Source organism: Crocodylus porosus, unplaced genomic scaffold, assembly GCF_001723895.1.
Source record: "Crocodylus porosus isolate Cpor-Errol unplaced genomic scaffold, CroPor_comp1, whole genome shotgun sequence".
Lineage (NCBI taxonomy): Eukaryota > Metazoa > Chordata > Crocodylia > Crocodylidae > Crocodylus > Crocodylus porosus.
Window position 1 is genome coordinate 53,386,609 of NW_017728886.1, and position 16,469 is coordinate 53,403,077.

The 16,469-nt window shown below is 41.0% G+C and overlaps 1 protein-coding gene across 2 annotated transcripts in view; it reads left to right on the forward strand.

Moving 5' to 3' along the window:
- The window catches only part of AHR (aryl hydrocarbon receptor), a 91,380-nt gene that overhangs the window by 48,039 nt on the left and 26,872 nt on the right, over positions 1 to 16,469 (forward strand). The gene's annotated exons all lie outside the window — the stretch shown is intronic.

Consider the following 16,469-nt stretch of genomic DNA (forward strand, 5'->3'; position numbering starts at 1 on the left):
ATTAAAACTCTTGGATGCAAGTAGCCCAGACTTGATGTGAAAATGTCTAACTTAAGTATGTACTGTTTAAAATCCTCCCTAGTTACTGCTGGAATGGAAAGTATCTCACTTTTATTGTGTGTTCAGAATATATCACCGAGCCCTTTTCCTAAATATAGAACAAAACTATTTATTGAATACTTTGCCATTTTTACTTACTATTTATAGATCTACCATTTCCATCTGCCAGTAGATTAATGTTATTGTTACAATTCTTTTTGTTCCTAATATTCTTTTTAAAAATCTTGCATAAAAAATTCATATAGAATGCTGGGAGCAGTTGGTGTGAGCCTAGTCCAGTCAATGAAGATTGGGTCATTACCCCTCTGAGCCATCCCCTCCTCTTTCTTCATACACCCTGAGTTGGGCCCTGCCTTCCTTGTCTCCTCTCCTGTCCTGTCCTCTCCCCTCCCCCCCCACCCATGGTCTCCCTGGGTAGAGCTCGGGAAGTACCCACATCTGTACCTTTGATCTCTGGGTCCTGCAGGCCAGGTGTTGGGGAGTGGCAGGGCAATGTATGGCACACAGGGGGATCCAGCAATACACCCTGCCCCTTGAAGAGAGAGGTCTGGAGGGAAGTGAACAGAGTGAGACCTGCAGCACCAGGCACCTGGGCACATGTGCAGGCACTTCTTGCTGTACCTATAGGAGCAAGAAGAAGTTGCACATCGTAGTCATCCTGGTCCTAGCAACAACTTGGTGACTGAGTGTTCTTAGTGGTGACAGATGACTGTTGCTCCTGGAAAAATGGTCTCAAGTTGCAGCAAGGGAAGTCTAGTTTGGATATTACAGGAAAAGTTCTCATTAGAAGGGTGGTGAAGCATTGGAACAGGTTAGCTAGAGAGGTGGTGGAATTGTTATCCTTGGACATTTTTAAGGCCTGGCTAGACTGAGCCATGGCTGGAATGATTTAGTTTTGGATGGCCCTTCTTTAAGCAGCAGGTTGGACTAGATGACCTCCAAGTTAGATGTCCCATCCAACCCTAATTTTCTGTGATTCTATGACTGGGGGGTCATGTTTGATACCATGGAATGGGAAAGGGATTGTTGTGTCTGGGTTGTCTACATGCTTGTAATCCATCACCTTCCTAAGCAGAGCCTGTTTCTTGCTCTCTGGAGCCCTATTTAGGCAGTAGACCAACCAATTTCAGCAGGAGGGCTGTTTGGCACCTTCCTCTATTTTTCCTAAACCAGAACCAGAATAGCCTTTCATTGAGCTCTGAATAGACTAATTGGCATGGCAGTAGGGGAATTGACTTTGCTGCTCCCCGGTACTAATCTGCCCATGTGAAATGCAACTTCCAAGTTAAGAGCCTTTTGCATGGAGGAAAGCAGTCTATTTGAAGTTACCACTGGCTAACTTGGCATTACCACACAAAGCTGGCTGCCCTGCCCGGTCCCAGCCTTCTGACACGTTTTTTTAAAAGCCTTGCACTCGCCAGCTCTGGCAGCGGCAATCTGGGGCCTCTGGGAACTTATAGCAGAGTCTCCCCTCCCCCCCCCGCACAGTGCATAACAGTGCAGGGGAGCAGGAATTGCCCCCGGCACCCATGCAGCAGCTGCCCCATGCACGCACTGTCCTGGAACTGGGACAGCCCCACGTATCAGCCAGAGCCCGGCAGTGCTCAACCCCAGCTGCCTCAGCTCCCAGGCAGCACACAGTGCCCTGCCAAACCACGCTGAACCCACACTCTGGGGCAGCTATCCCACTCATGCTGGGGGAGCGCTATACCTGCTGCCCCTCAATGCTCTGCACTGCATGGGGGGTCTGCCACAGGCCCCCAGAGGCCTCAGTTGCTGCTGCCAGAGCTGGTGAGTATGGGGCTTTTTTTTTTTTTTTTTTTTAAGTGCTGGGAGGCTGGGACCGGGCGGGGCAACCATCAAGGGTGGGGTTGGGCGGGAGGGGGAAGATTGGGTAGTGGGGGGTGCTCTGCTATGTGACCCCAGAGCCCCCACAGCAACTGCTACTACTGGTGAGTGCGTTTGTTTGGGTTTTTAAGTGGCGGGGGGGATGGGGCCAGGCAGGGCAGCCATGGAAAGTTCTCCCACAGCTCCCCCTCCTGGGGAGAGGCAGGGACAGCCAAAGGAGCCACCTAGCTTTGCCTGCCTCGCCCCAGCCAATCTGAATCACCGAATCTTCCAAAGCTGATTCAGCTGAATCAGTTCATGACAGTGATCTGAATCGAACTGATTCACTGTCTTCCAAATTGGCCGAATCCAAATCGAATACTTCCCTATTTGCACAGGTGTACCAGCCACCACCAAGGAGGATGGTGGCACCAACTTGGCCATCCACAAGAAGAAGGACCTGGGCTGTCAACAGGTTATTCAAAGCTAGAAGGCACCCCTGGGTGGGTGCTGCTTAAGGGTGCTCTTTGGTACTGCCCTCTGGTATGATCCAAGGGTCTTTTTTTTCCCCTTTTTTGTTAGGGTACTTAAATTTTCAGGGGAGAGGAGCGATAGCAGCAGCCCTTCTGTCAGAAAGAGTGTTCAGGCATGGGGGTGATGTTTGAGCTGGATGGGCGGTGGGGGGAATATCCCCTTGTAGTCAGGTGGGCCAGGGGGGGGTGAGTAGGTGAGAAGTGGGATGCTGTTGGAAGAGATTCTTGTATCTTAATGTGAATGGTGGTTGGGGGGTGTGATTGAGTTTGGCAGGTGGCTTTGTTTGTATGGAGACTTGGGCAGGAAGTCATTGGGTGGGAAGCTTGACATTTTTTCAGTTTTGCAGGTTTGCTGGAATCCTGTCTATGGGCTGCTTGTTTGTTGTAGGTCACTGAGCCTTTTGACTAGGTTGGGATATAAAGCTAATAAATAAACTATCAGCTTAGCTCTGCCAACCACTGATTCCTCATTGCATCCTTTCTCACCAACTTTTTTTCTTACAGTTCTTGGCTTCTGCTATATATTCAGCATTATCAACTTATAATTTTTTTCATTTGTTATATGTTTATATATAATCTGTTTGTTTTTCAGAAGTTGATTTTACTTCTCTACCAAGTCATATGTTAGTCTTTTAACCAACATAATCTTTTGGCAATTATGGGATTTTGGGTTTCTAGACATTTAGTGAAATGTTTTTAAACAGTCACCGGTTATCATTCACATTTTCCCATTTTAAATTCTTTCGCCCAGTCAATTTAGCTCTTGTTTGTTTGGAAGACTGGCTCTGCCAAAGTACCAACCATATATTACTGGGTTTGGAATTTGGCTGTTTACACACCAGGCAATAAACAGTTTAATACAACACTTTGATTTAGAAGTCATCTAACAATTTAGAAATTTGGGGGATGTCTTAGTGCCAGCAGCATAAGACTTCCTCCAGCACATAATTCAGATCAAATTCCTCTAATAAAGCAATTTTTGCCTTACATTATGCTGATGGGAGCCTAAGGAGCCAGTAATCCAATCCTCTGGTGCGATTTAGTGGTATTTAGCTAAATATTACCTTGCCTTGTGCCTTACAGATACACTAACTTTTCCCAAAAGATAAGCATTCAAGATCATTTACTTCCAAGTTGTAAGCAACTTGGAAAAAAGTGTGGGCATGTTTTGACACAGAGAGCTACTCTCCTTTTTACCAACTGAGCCTTTTAAAATTTCTTTTTAACATTCCAATAATGGAAGCTTTCCCACAAGGTTTCAGTAATATCAAATCTGTTGGTTATTGTACAATATTGATTGCATGTGAGCAATTCTACTTTCTTAATTACTTACCCCTGCAATCATGGGTACTGACTCCAGGGTTGCTGTGGGGCTCAAGCATCCACGGAAAAAAAATTACCGAGTGCTCAGCGCCCACGAGCCATAGCCACAAGCTGCTTGCAGACATTTTTTTTTAAAAACCACTTTACTGGAAGGAACAGTGCATTACTTCAGCCCAGGTCTGCAGCATCTGTAAAACTTCAGCATGGCTCTTTTGCACTTTTAGCTAAAGCCAATTCAATCAGCTATTAAATAGAAGCACCCAAAAAGCCCTATTAAAGTGCTCAGTCTTTCCAAGCTACAGAACCGGGTTGAAATAACACTCTGCCTCTTCTGAAAATCTGCGGGGTTTGGTGCAGGAACACACTGAGTTTAAAGTAAAATGAATTTGAAGTAAAAATTTTTACGTCTGCAAGAACCCACTGCCAAGAACCAAAGTTCATGTCTGTACCAGCTCTTACTCCGTGCCTAGCAATTAAAGAATTTTCTTTGTATCCTTTGGTTTCTTGACTACTTTTATTCTTGTCATCATAATCCATTAGTTCCAAGTGGAGGTTCATCTAGTCCCCTTTTCTATCTTCCAGGTTTGTCTTTAAATACCCTATTGACTAATTTCATCAATCCATTCTGGGGGAGATTTGTTCTATTGACATGCTGGCCATTGTTTCAGCTTCCATGTGATTAAACTAATAGTGGTTTTGTGTTGAGTGCTGTACAGGAACTTGCCATTTCTGTTCTGTTTTTGCAAAACTGGGATTAGATTTTGATTTTGAAGCGGGTAGTAGACATTATCCTTAACCATATTTAATTCCATTTTTATACCAATTTTTAACCATTCGATTTTATATTATTTAGGAGACACTTTTTTTTTTTTTCGGTGACTGTCAGGAATACTTTTAATTAAAACAGACTGGATTAGCATTTGCTAGCTGTGTGTGATTATGCTGAGATGTTTGAAGTGCATTAATATTTTTGTCAGCTATAATAGTTTAGAAATTTTGAAAGGCAAAATTGAAATGGTTTCTATCATTTTATTTGTCAATGGAGGGAATAAGCTCTGTTGGTCTGAAGTTGAGCAGAAGGCAGGTATGGTGGCACTGAGTTAGTCTACAAGGTACCACCCTGCACCTTAATTTTATTTTTATACAGTACCCTTAATATAAAAGATCATAAAACAGACATTGTGACACAACAGACAAACAAAGCAGGAGTTCCCAAAGCCTGAAGCAAGAGACGGTTAGTTTTTGTGGCAAAATCTGAACAAAGTGCAATAGAACATTGAATACTATAATTTACTAGAAGCAGAAAGATTTTAATTAGTGGTAAGCAATAGAACAAATTTACAGATTAATCAATAATTGTCTAGCCATTGTTATAGATACATGTCTTAACTTGAAAATTTGTTTTATAGCAAGCAGACCAAAGATTTTCTGTAACTTCAAATGGGTATCTCTGACTGTTTTAATGGAATTTGGGTGCCTGTTGCTAATAGCCCCATATTCAAAGTCAGAGAAAAGGAGATGCTGTTATTAAAAGCTTTATAAGATAAATTGCAAAACATTTTTCATTTGATTCTTTGTCTCTTATTCATGCAAGTAGTTTCACTGAAATCTGTTAGATTTCATGTCACAAGTAATAGATGTAGGATTTGTTCCTTAGCTTCTGATTGAATGTCTGTATTATTGGTCAAGTTATTAAAACTGTAGTATAGGGACTTATTGTTTTAAGAAGATTTCTTATTTTAAGTAACTCTAGGAATATTTTTTGTATTTAATATAAATGTTAAGTTATAGCTGAAATATTCTTCTGCTTTACTAGCAAAAACAGTTACTTATGCACAAATTAAGTTACTTTTTCATGCATTTCTACTCTGAGAATTAGGATTAATGTAACTGAAGATATTGCTTTGGGGGGGAAATAAAATCAGTTATATAAACTTAATGCCACTTTTCCTTAAGGACAGTATAATGCTGTTGGCATCCTGTTAGTATGTAATGCCAATGTGTGTTTAATAAATACTTGAGTATCAAAAATGGTAATTACAAAAAAGGTTAAAACACTTGAGTATAATGAAAATAATAAAAGGAAGCTGCCATTCCGACAACTGGATTTTGCTTGCTTAAAGCCACATCCCAGTGAATAGACAGCTGTTTAGACATAGGGCTTTAGGGGAACTTCTATTAAGTCAATTCTAGCAAAAACCAAACAACCCCCTCGCTCCCCCCACATAGTAAATATTACTGTATTTTGTGTCTTTGGGAAGTTAGAAACCAGTGTGTAAAATATTGAATATTAAGACCTCTTGTTATGTGTTTCTTCTTGCTTTAATAATAATATAATAAAGGGTGTTTACACATACGTTTACAAGTAGGTCAATCACAGAAAAAGTCAAACTTTTTTTTTTTTGTTTTGGATTTGTAGTTGCATTAAAATCCTCCAATTCTGCAAGGCCTGAAAGAAATGGCATTCAGGAAAGCTGTAGAACAAACAAACCTGGCGGAGGCATACATATACTTGAAGGAGAGCTTTTACTGCAGGTATGTTTTACTGTGGATGTAATATATAGTGGCAAAAGTAACATTCATTTGTTGCAACTAATAAAGAAGTCTTTAATGGATGAGATTCTTCTACTATTTTAATTTTTGTGGACAAACTCATGAAAAAAGGGGCAAAAACATGAATTGACCAATAGCTAGAATGCTAACCTTTTGTAGCATGCATAATTGATTATTGGCTTAGGAAAGGTAATTCAGTGTTAAATTATTACTTTTAAAAAAAAAAACCTTTTGTACACCTTAAATATATACTTCAACATTTCTTTGTCAGAAATTGTTTCTAATTGTGATAATTTCATGCAAAACCTATTTTGGTTTCAAATTAGTTTTCAAGGAGAAGTAGTCAGCTGCGTTAGTATGAAGTCAAGTAGAAGGTAAGGTAGATTTCCACCTTGTAGGCCCCATCTGCATATTATATTTTTATTAAGCAACTGTCAATCCTCTAGACCATGGTGTACATGTAAGAAATCTAGTCAGGTGCCTGATGAATTCACTTTTGGCTGACGAACCCAATTCAAGAGTGACATAGCTTCTTACAAGTTTCACAGATCCAAGTCTTACCTAAAGTGGAGTCCAAGTTTACAGCACACTGCTTCCTTCTTTCTTGGTTTGCTTCCATCCTCTGGATCAAACCCACTTCATTTTGAGCTGCACGTAATACCAGATGTTCCCTCCAGATTGGATGGGGTTCTGCACACTTCTCCCAGCCTTCTACATTGATGTTGAATTACTTTGTATCATTTTTGCACCATAAAGGACAACCCTGCTTTCTAAAGCTATTTCAAATCTCACTGTACAAAATAGTTTTGGGGATATAGTCTTCTTACATTCTCCTGACATGGCCAAGCCATCACAACCTTCTCTTCTTGATAGTGGTTTCTAAGTGTGTCAGTCCTGTGCACTCCAGCACCTGTTTGGCATTTTCAGGATCATTCACAGGCATCTCACATGAAAAGTGTTCAGTCTTCTGATGTGCCTAGCTTATGTAGTCCTCATTTCTGAACCATAAATGCAAGTCTCATAGATTTGCATCTTTAGCTTGGTTGATAGTTTGTTGTTGTTCCATGCACATTTTTATAATAGGCCAAAATTCCTAACTGCCTTTCTGATTCTGTTAATCAGTTCAGACTGAAGGTCACCTTGTAGACCCTATCTACATACTATGCTTACTAGTTAATTAAGTGTTTACTCAGCCACATGTTCAGTCAATTAATGTTGTGATAAAAAGAGGAATAAACTACAAAGTTATTCCAGAAAGTTTGTGGAATAACTATGTAGCTGCTTCCTATCACTCCATTAATTGAATGTGTAGCCAGGCTCTCCTGTAGTTAGGAGCACTATCATCTAATCAGCGCTCCCAGCTGTGTGGGACCCATGTTCACCCCTGACCTGGGATCTCCCAGATGATGCTGGCTCTCAGTCACAGGAGCACATGCCTCTATGGCTGGGAGTCATATGATGGGGCTCCCAGTGCACCACATGCATGCCCATGGCCCCAGTACTATAGCTGACATGGTGCCCTAGCCATGGGCATGTCTGGAGCATACCTGAGGCCAGGAGAGCACATCAGCTGCTTGCCACTGGGATACCTGGGGTGCCTCTATAGCTGAGAGCCCAGGTCAGTTGACAGGGCTCCCAGCCATGGGGAGCAAATGATATGGCCCCATGGCTGGGAGCTCCATCTACTGTGGGGGCTCCCTTCCATGGGAGCTTGCTTCTTGCTGGTGCAGAGGGAGCCTGTGATCCTGGACTCCCCCACACTGGCAATAAACCGTGATGGGATCTGATTTGCAACCCCACATTCATGCCCTGCCATGCACATGTGGCATGGCAGAAGGTGCAGTTTCGTGAATCATGTATCGGATCCCATCATTTCTTGACCTGCACATCTAGAGAGACTGACAGATCATTTTATTTTTTTTTATATCTATCTATCTATCTATCTATCTATCTATAGATAGATATAAATAAATAGATAGATAGATAGATATAAATAAATAATAGCACAAGGTTTTGTGGGCTGAAGTTCACTTTATCAGATGTTAAGGTGACATCATCTCTTGGAGTGAGCTTCATCCCACAAAAGCTTGTGCTTGCTTGCTATTCATCTACCAACGTACCTACCTTCTTTGGTTAGTCTGTAAGGTGAAAATCTATCTATAATTAGTTTTCAGGCCATTTCTTGTAAACAGGAAAATGTACATTATTCATAGTGCTGTTGTGAGTACTTTCCCATAGTATTTCTTTGGCAAATTAAGTAGTAAATGGGGATAATTATGAAAAAGGGAAAATACAGAAGGCATCTTTTTAGAGACTATCAGACTAGCTTCTGCTAGAAGTCAGAAGCTGATACCTTCTAAATAACTCCTGAGAGAATCAGACCATAGAATTTTACCCTGCAAAACTCTGTCCGCTTATTTGTTAGTGCTACCCAGTTAATCCAAGTGAATAATTATAGGAAGTTCCACCTGATCCAGAAAAGCAATATTAATGTATTTGTTATGAATAGAGACATATAATTAAGAACTTTAGACTAATAGTATTGGGCACTGGAACAATTTACTGTACCAAAAACTACATAGGAAGTACTGCAGGTACTTCTTGCCCCAGACTCTCATAGTAGACATTGTGACCCTGAAAGAAGCAGAATTAAAGTTGGAGTAGTTTTACTGCATTTGTGTCACTGTAGAATCCTACAGAGGTAGCTCTGTCTTTTTGATAATGATGCAGCTGGCACGTCTGTTTGTGTCCTAGTCCTTGCTTCAGCTTACAGGCTGTTCAAGGGCAGTCATTCAAATACTTAGATAAAGGAGAAATGTATTACTAAAATTGATTTTTCAAAAGTTAGAGAGCAAGGATTGGCATTCAGGGAGACAATTATTCATTTCTATAATGCATTCCTGAATAGCAAGAAAAATATTTGTTGTTAATTATTCATCCATATAGACTAAAATGCATATAATTTAGGCAGTGGTTTCTAGTAAAACAGATGGCTTATGGTGTACCAAACCTCATTAAGTGGGCAACTTACTGGATATATGCAGTCTTTCATTAATATGTTATCACCATTCCATCCTGTTGTTGCTGTTAACTGCACACAGTTTTGAAAACTTACTAATTTCCTAGCAAGAAAAAAGTTTGAAAAGGCTAGTATTTAATAATTTAAAACTCAGATTTTAGAGAATTGTGGTAGATTTAGTTCGACGCTCCTTAAGGCATAAATACCTTAAATTTTGAAGGAGCTGAACGAGGGGTTGCCTCACCTGTGAATCCTTTGTAGTCAAAGATGACAGTGTGTATTTGAAGGTGGTTAAGTACTGTTGGCATGCAACTGTACAGACCTATGCACCTTTCATAATAAAACTTGAAATGCTGTTCACTCACTGTGCAAACTGATCTGCTGTTGATGAATTCTTTACTGTGCAAACTTTTCCTGAGTGAAGACAAGCTGTTGCCATCAAAAGGGTTTATACCTACCCTCAACTTGGTACTTGATTGGTGTCTGTTTAATAGTAAGACCTCAGAGGTAGCCAGTAGGTTGCATTTGATCAATTGCATCTCTGGGAAGTCTTGAAGGACTTACTTGGGTAACTGTGCTTTGTCTTCCAGCACTCCAGTTCATTTTATAGGAGCTACATGGGGATTCACACATCATCTGAGGCATGTGCCTGGCCCATTATTAATACATTGGTGGTTGGCTGTGCAGTCAACACATTCCAGAGCCTTGTCCTACCACCTTACTTCAGACTAGGGCATAAAGGTACTTCTGACACTTCCCAGGTGATGGATGTGCCTGGTTTATAATGTTCTAAGCTCACACTCATACTGTTCATTCCTCTCTCCTCTTGCCTCATCACAAATCAGTTGTTAGTTTAAGACATCATCATGTGGTAAGCACCACAGCTTTGTACACCTTCAGTTTGGTCAAGAGTTTGATCCAGTACTGCTTCCATAAGCCTATAAGCCTTCTAAAGGCCAGACGGGTTTCTTGATTGTGAAACTGCTTCCCTACCAATACAAAACTGATGCTGTGGCTTGCTCAGACACAGCTGAGAGCATATGTTGATGTAAAGATATGCTTTTGGCAGCTGCAGTTCTCAGAATAAAAGAGAGTAATTGCACATATCTTATGACCTAAGGAGGCAGGCTGAAAGTTGAAAAAGTATTGTCTCTGCTATTGTAAATTAAACTCAGATTGAGACACAGAAATAATTATTTAATAAGATACGTTAAGACAATACACATTTTTATTCAATTTTAAGGTTGTCTTTCATGATGAAATAGTAATATTTACATGATGAAATATGTCAAGTATTCTGATTTTTCTGTATTTCTTCTCTGTTGTTAGTGAAACTGGCATACCCTGTTGTTTTCACTTTTTCATGTATATTGATTCTTCAACTCTTCCCTGCACAGTGGCAATATTGTAGCCAATGAAGTTAATCTGAGGCACAGTTACTGCTAATTGGAAACTTCTCACCTCTTTTCTGATCACAAAGCAGTTGTTAATTTATGATATTATTGTCTTCAAAGTAGGAACTGACCGTATCATAAATGGAATGTGGTATGGAACCAGAGATTAGGGACATATCCAACTTCTGGGTGTTGGGGGCCACACACTCCCATGGGCTGCACAGAGGCATCCTACCTTCCCCTACACAGCTCCTCTCCCCTTAGCCGTACCTGGAGTGCAGGCAACAAAGACTCTGCCCTGGGTCTCTTCTCACTGTGCTGCCCCATCCCTGGGAGTGGGGGCAGAAAGCAGATGGCTTGGAAATCATAAGTTAAACATGTAACTTGATACAGATATATTATCTTCTCATGTGAATGGCATGTAAAAACTTCTCAAAGACTGAAAAGAATTATTTCCAAGAATTTTTTTTATCTCGCCTGCAGTTTACTTACTGACTTTTCCCCTATCTGGAGCTATCAAAATAACAATTTAGAAGTCAAACTTTTTATATCCTATTGGTTGTATTAACACCATAACTCTGGTTAGCCTAATTTAGTATTTCTACTGCAACAAAATAATATATCCTTTTACAAATTTTGTTATGCATCTCAAGATGTTATTTTAGACTCTACAAAAGATACAGAACCGTAGATCTTTCAGTGACCGCAGTTTGGCAGGTGTTATTTTAACGTGGGTGCCAGAAAAGACTTATGAAGAACATCACCAATCTCTTAAAAGTGCATGGTTTGGTTGGTGACATTGTTTGGTTTGTGGTGAGCATAGGGATTTCATTTTCTTGTGCTGTTGCTTCACCTTAGATCTCAGAAGTCAAACATACAAGCTCTTGGGTGGGTCTAACCCTAAAGACAATTACTGTCTTCAAGTCTTATCCCGAGCCCCCTGGCACACATGACACTTAAGATGTAATTAACCAGTTATCCGGCCACACATTAATGCAACTAATAGCATGATTAAAAAAAGGAATGATCCACAAACTTATAACACAAAATATGTTAGTAATTTTGTGGCTGGTACCTATCATATCATTAATTAAATGTGTGGTCAGGCTGGGGCTCCCAGCCACTGGGGTGCAGTTGGGAACCCTGTCAGGTGATTCAGGCTCCTAGCCATGGGTGTGCACTTTGTTTTCCCGCAGCTGGGAACCCAGATGAGCTGATGGGGTTCCCAGTCACAAGACTGCATGGTGCACTGCTGCAGCTGGGAACCCAGATCAGCTGATGGCTCCCAGCCTCTACTGCATATGGTGCAGCCCCATGGCTGGAAGCCCCACTAGCAGATGGAGCTCCCAGCTGGGAGACCTTTCTATTTGCCAGTGCAGGGTAAAGCCTGGGATCCCGATCCCCAACAGCAATAAGGCATAATGGGATCTGAGGCTCGATCCCATAACCACGCCTCCTGCCATTCATGTGTGACATGGCAAGAAGCACAATTGTGGGGATCACATATCAGATCCCATCGCACCTTTAACTGCATGTCTGCCAAGTCTTAGAAACATCTTAGAAAATCCCAAAACTTAGAACCAGGTTATAAATTGTAATAGTGCATACCACTACATTGACCCATGCTCCCATGTACTTCATTGAGACTGCAGAGACATATGGAGCATCTATACATGTGCACCAGAGTGCAGTGCAGGGTGGGTGTTTTAATTAGATTGGCTCTTAGGAGTTGCTTTAAAACACCTGCAGCATCTCATGTATTCAGCTTCCTGCACTTCAAAATGGTGTCAAGGGCACTTTAAAGCATGTTGAATATGTTTTAGGTTAAAGTCTCTGGCAAGCTCTTAGATACTTTACTTGGAAATATGAATATCAAAAATGATTGGGAAGATAGGTGCTGATATATGTAAGCCATAAAGGGGCAGGTCCTCAGCCAATGTAAACTATTGTATTTCTATTTAAATCAGTGAAGTGGAAAATCTGGGAATAGCTTGGTCTTTGAAGTTGGGACTGAAGAAGATTTAGAAAAGGCATTTGCATCAGTTAAAATGAAATTAAAATGCCCACTTATAAAATTGAATAACTTTAATGTAATATTTTAAAGAAGAAAATGTTTGCATTTAGACAGTTACCTGCCATACATAGTCTTCCTAAAACTGGAAAATTAGATTGAAGATAATTGTTTGACATTCAAAAATACTTTGTTGGTAGGGGTGCACCGATAAAGATTTTTTAGGTCAATCCCAATGGCTAATTTTTATCAAGCTATATCAGCTGATACCAATCCAATTGCTAGTATGTAGCCTGACAGCTTGGAGAGCAGCATCTGCCCGGTAAGTCTGTGAGAGGGAAGGAGCGTGGAGGGGTAGGGGGTCAGGGAGGGGGGTAGATCAAGGCCTCTATGGTAAGGGAGGGAGTGGGGCAGTGGCAGGGGCAGGTGCTGCCCAGCCAGGGCAGAACAGACCCATGGCTCATTCAGGGGATGCAGGCAGGGAGGGGGGAGCCGCTGCGTGGAGCTCCATGGGAGGCATGTGCCCCCTAGATCTGTATACAGGGTGAGGGCAGACTGACTGCTGTGCACTCAGGGCTGCGCCAGGCTCTTCTTGGCACGGGCTGGGCCTGGGCTGTGGTTGAAGTGGGCAGTGGTGGCACTGGGAAGGGGGCCTACTAGGGGGGGTAGCTACAGCCACCCCAGAATTTTCTGTAGCCCCCCCCCATTTCTCCTCTGTGCTACAGCTGCTGCCTGCCTTTCCTGGCCCCAGTGCAGCCCGGGCCCGGCCCCCCCCCACCAAGAAAAGCCCAGCACCACCCCAAACCCACAGCCAGTCCTCACCCTGCACACCGATCTGGGGAGCATACCTTCCCCCAGGGGTGCATGCAGCGGCAGGAGCTGCTGGTCCCCCAGACGAGCTGCGTCTCCGTCCTGCACCCAATCCCAGCTAGGCAGCACCTGCCCCACTCCTTCCCTCTCTGTGGGGGCCTTAATCTGCTTCCCCCAAGCCCTTTTCTCCCCAGAGACTTACCAGCTGGACGCTGCCAGGCTGTATTCCTGACCCTGTGCGTGCTGCGGCTGTGCATATGCACGTAGCATTTATTGGTGACATTATTGGCCACATCAGGTGAAAAAAGCCTATTGCCAATGTCAGTTTTCCTTTATCGATGCCAATATGATATGGACTAATGTACTGGTGCACCTCTACTTGTTGGTGAATGTGTCAATATAAAACTCCTCTGAAGGCTGTGATTCTATCTAAATATTGGAAATGTGACATATCTGCCATTGAAAAAAAAATCACATTTAGTTTTTTAGCATGTTTGACAACTTCACATAAAACTGACTGTACAGTATGTTCTTTGATGTACCCTTTACACCCAGTCCCAAATTTATTTTAGACCTCTGCAGGCCAGATCCTGTTCCATCTATAACCCGTCTAAGTTTGATCCTATTCCAACCTGCTTCAGTGCTTGTACAGCCGTTAATGCCAAGACATGGCTAGGTCCTCCTGCATGGTATTTTAAAAACTTAGTCTTAAACCTAAGATGGTGGCATCTCGGAGCAGTAGGTATTTTAACTTTTTCAGGGACTTAAGCTGGGTAGAAAAGGACCATATTTACTGTTAAAGTAGACTTAAGCACCATCCCTGTGTTGTTTTAAGGAGCTTTCAGTACCTTGCTGTAGTAGAGGCTTGGGAAAGTGCGTTGCTGGTGCTACATTGACGCTGATGTACGGTTTCACATGAAGGCTAATATAGCTGGGTTTTGTTCATTTGTTTTTTGCCCTGAATAGTCAGGTCTCAAAGCAAACTAAGCAACAGAGTTAATGTAAAATATAGGTTGCAGTAGAGAAGAGAGCTGTTCTGTTCATACTACAGAATTCACAAAGAATCTTTGCTTTAGTTTTTCAGATGAAAAGAAACAAGAGTACTAATTTTAGCTGCTGGCCAGAATCACTGTACAGTTTACAGGCATTTTATTGGACAATAGGAGATGTATTTATAAATCAAGTTTGCAGAGCACCCACATGCAGGCCATAATATTTTTTCAATCCTATGTACTTGGAGGTAATGTGACTTTTTGATTCTTTTTTTAAAAACAAAACTAGGCAATGTTTATAAAACTTGGACGGCATTTATTTTGAGGTTTTTGGACCTCTAGTAACTGAAGTTATAACTCACTGGCATAATTTACTCAAAAAAAAGGTTGTACCAGTGACGATTGTGTTGGGTGAGAGTGGGAAGCTTTGTAGTAAGTTGCTTTCATTTAATTGTGTAGATAAACACAACACCACAATCTTTCATTTGCTTTATGTGATCCACTAGTTCTAGTACTCGTTTTCAGGCTGCCGACTTAAAGTGTGCTTATATGAACACTCTTGAACTCAATCTCTAAATGCAGCTATGGCAATTAAGTGGCACAACAGTCTTAGTTCAGTCCCTTGAGCCAGGCTTTTGTAAATCTTGACTGGAATCCATGGAAGTAAATCAGCACCTTTTAGATGAGCTGCCAAGTCACAAATGTTCTGTTTGCTATCACAACAATTGCTATGAACCGTATTGATTGGGAGTTCAGATAAACGCCCTTTGCATGACTTTAAATAAGGAGCCACTTTGTCTGCTTCTTTATAAAGGGGGAAATCTCTTTGAAAACATTGTTTGCTTACAGTAAGTCTGCTGGTGTAGAAGTTTTTAGCTGTATATTTTAAGTGAGCTGTAAAATGCTTTTAGTATCATGTGAGAGGTGGGGATTTCATGATTTACTCAACTTCAAGCCCATCTGCGCTATAAGTAGAACAAATCTGGGAGACCTGTTTTACAGCATGGTTCTGTGGAAGAAGTTTCATCTGTTACCTATGCCAAAAGCTTGGGCTTCCAATGGCTGTTAGCTCCATTTACATTAAGTAATCGAACTGTATTTCAGAGTATTGTCATAACAAAATCTTTTAAAACTGGTATCTGAGTACTTTCCATAGAAAATCAATAGTGGTAATGAAATCACTAGTGGACTTTATTGAACCTCTGAGGTTTCTCCCTTCTGGGATTCAAAACTCCATTATTTGTTCATTCATTTATTTATTTATGTATTTAAATTGGATTTTCCAAGTTGCCGTACTTGTAGTGTTTATTTGCCTATAAAACACATATTTTTTCTAATATTTTACTTTCATTGTTGTCTTTAAAATTTAGAATATATTATGAAATCTGAACTATTTCCTTTTTCTTATATTGCCTGCTGCATTTTCCTTTTAAGAAGGAAGAAAGTGTGTTTATGATTTAATTTTGACTTCAGTGGAGTTTACTTTGATTATAGTTTAATTAGTAATTAATTTAACCCGGTATGCAGAACATAAATATGTCCAGTTCTTTGACAGACTCGTTTGAAAATAGCTTATGCTTACCTAGGTCTTGTATCTGTTTGGAGTACATTATTCATATCAATGTATGATATACATTGTGATGAAGGCTGTTGGGTTGGAGAACTCTGAAGGCAGAGTTAATTACCTTGATACCATATGCCCAGAAGGACAATGTGAAGAATTATGTGCTAAACCTTTATATAAGGTTTTCTTTCAAATTTGCATTTTCCAGAATGTTTTTGTAGGGACCACTGAAAAATCAGGTTTGTATTGAACAGTAAAACAAAAAACAGATATGCATTTTAAAGTATAGTTTTTGTCTATCATATTCCATGCAATACTGAAACATAAGACCAGTAAGTAGACTTACAGCAACTATTATCATGGAGAATTTTATCTTCCAAGCT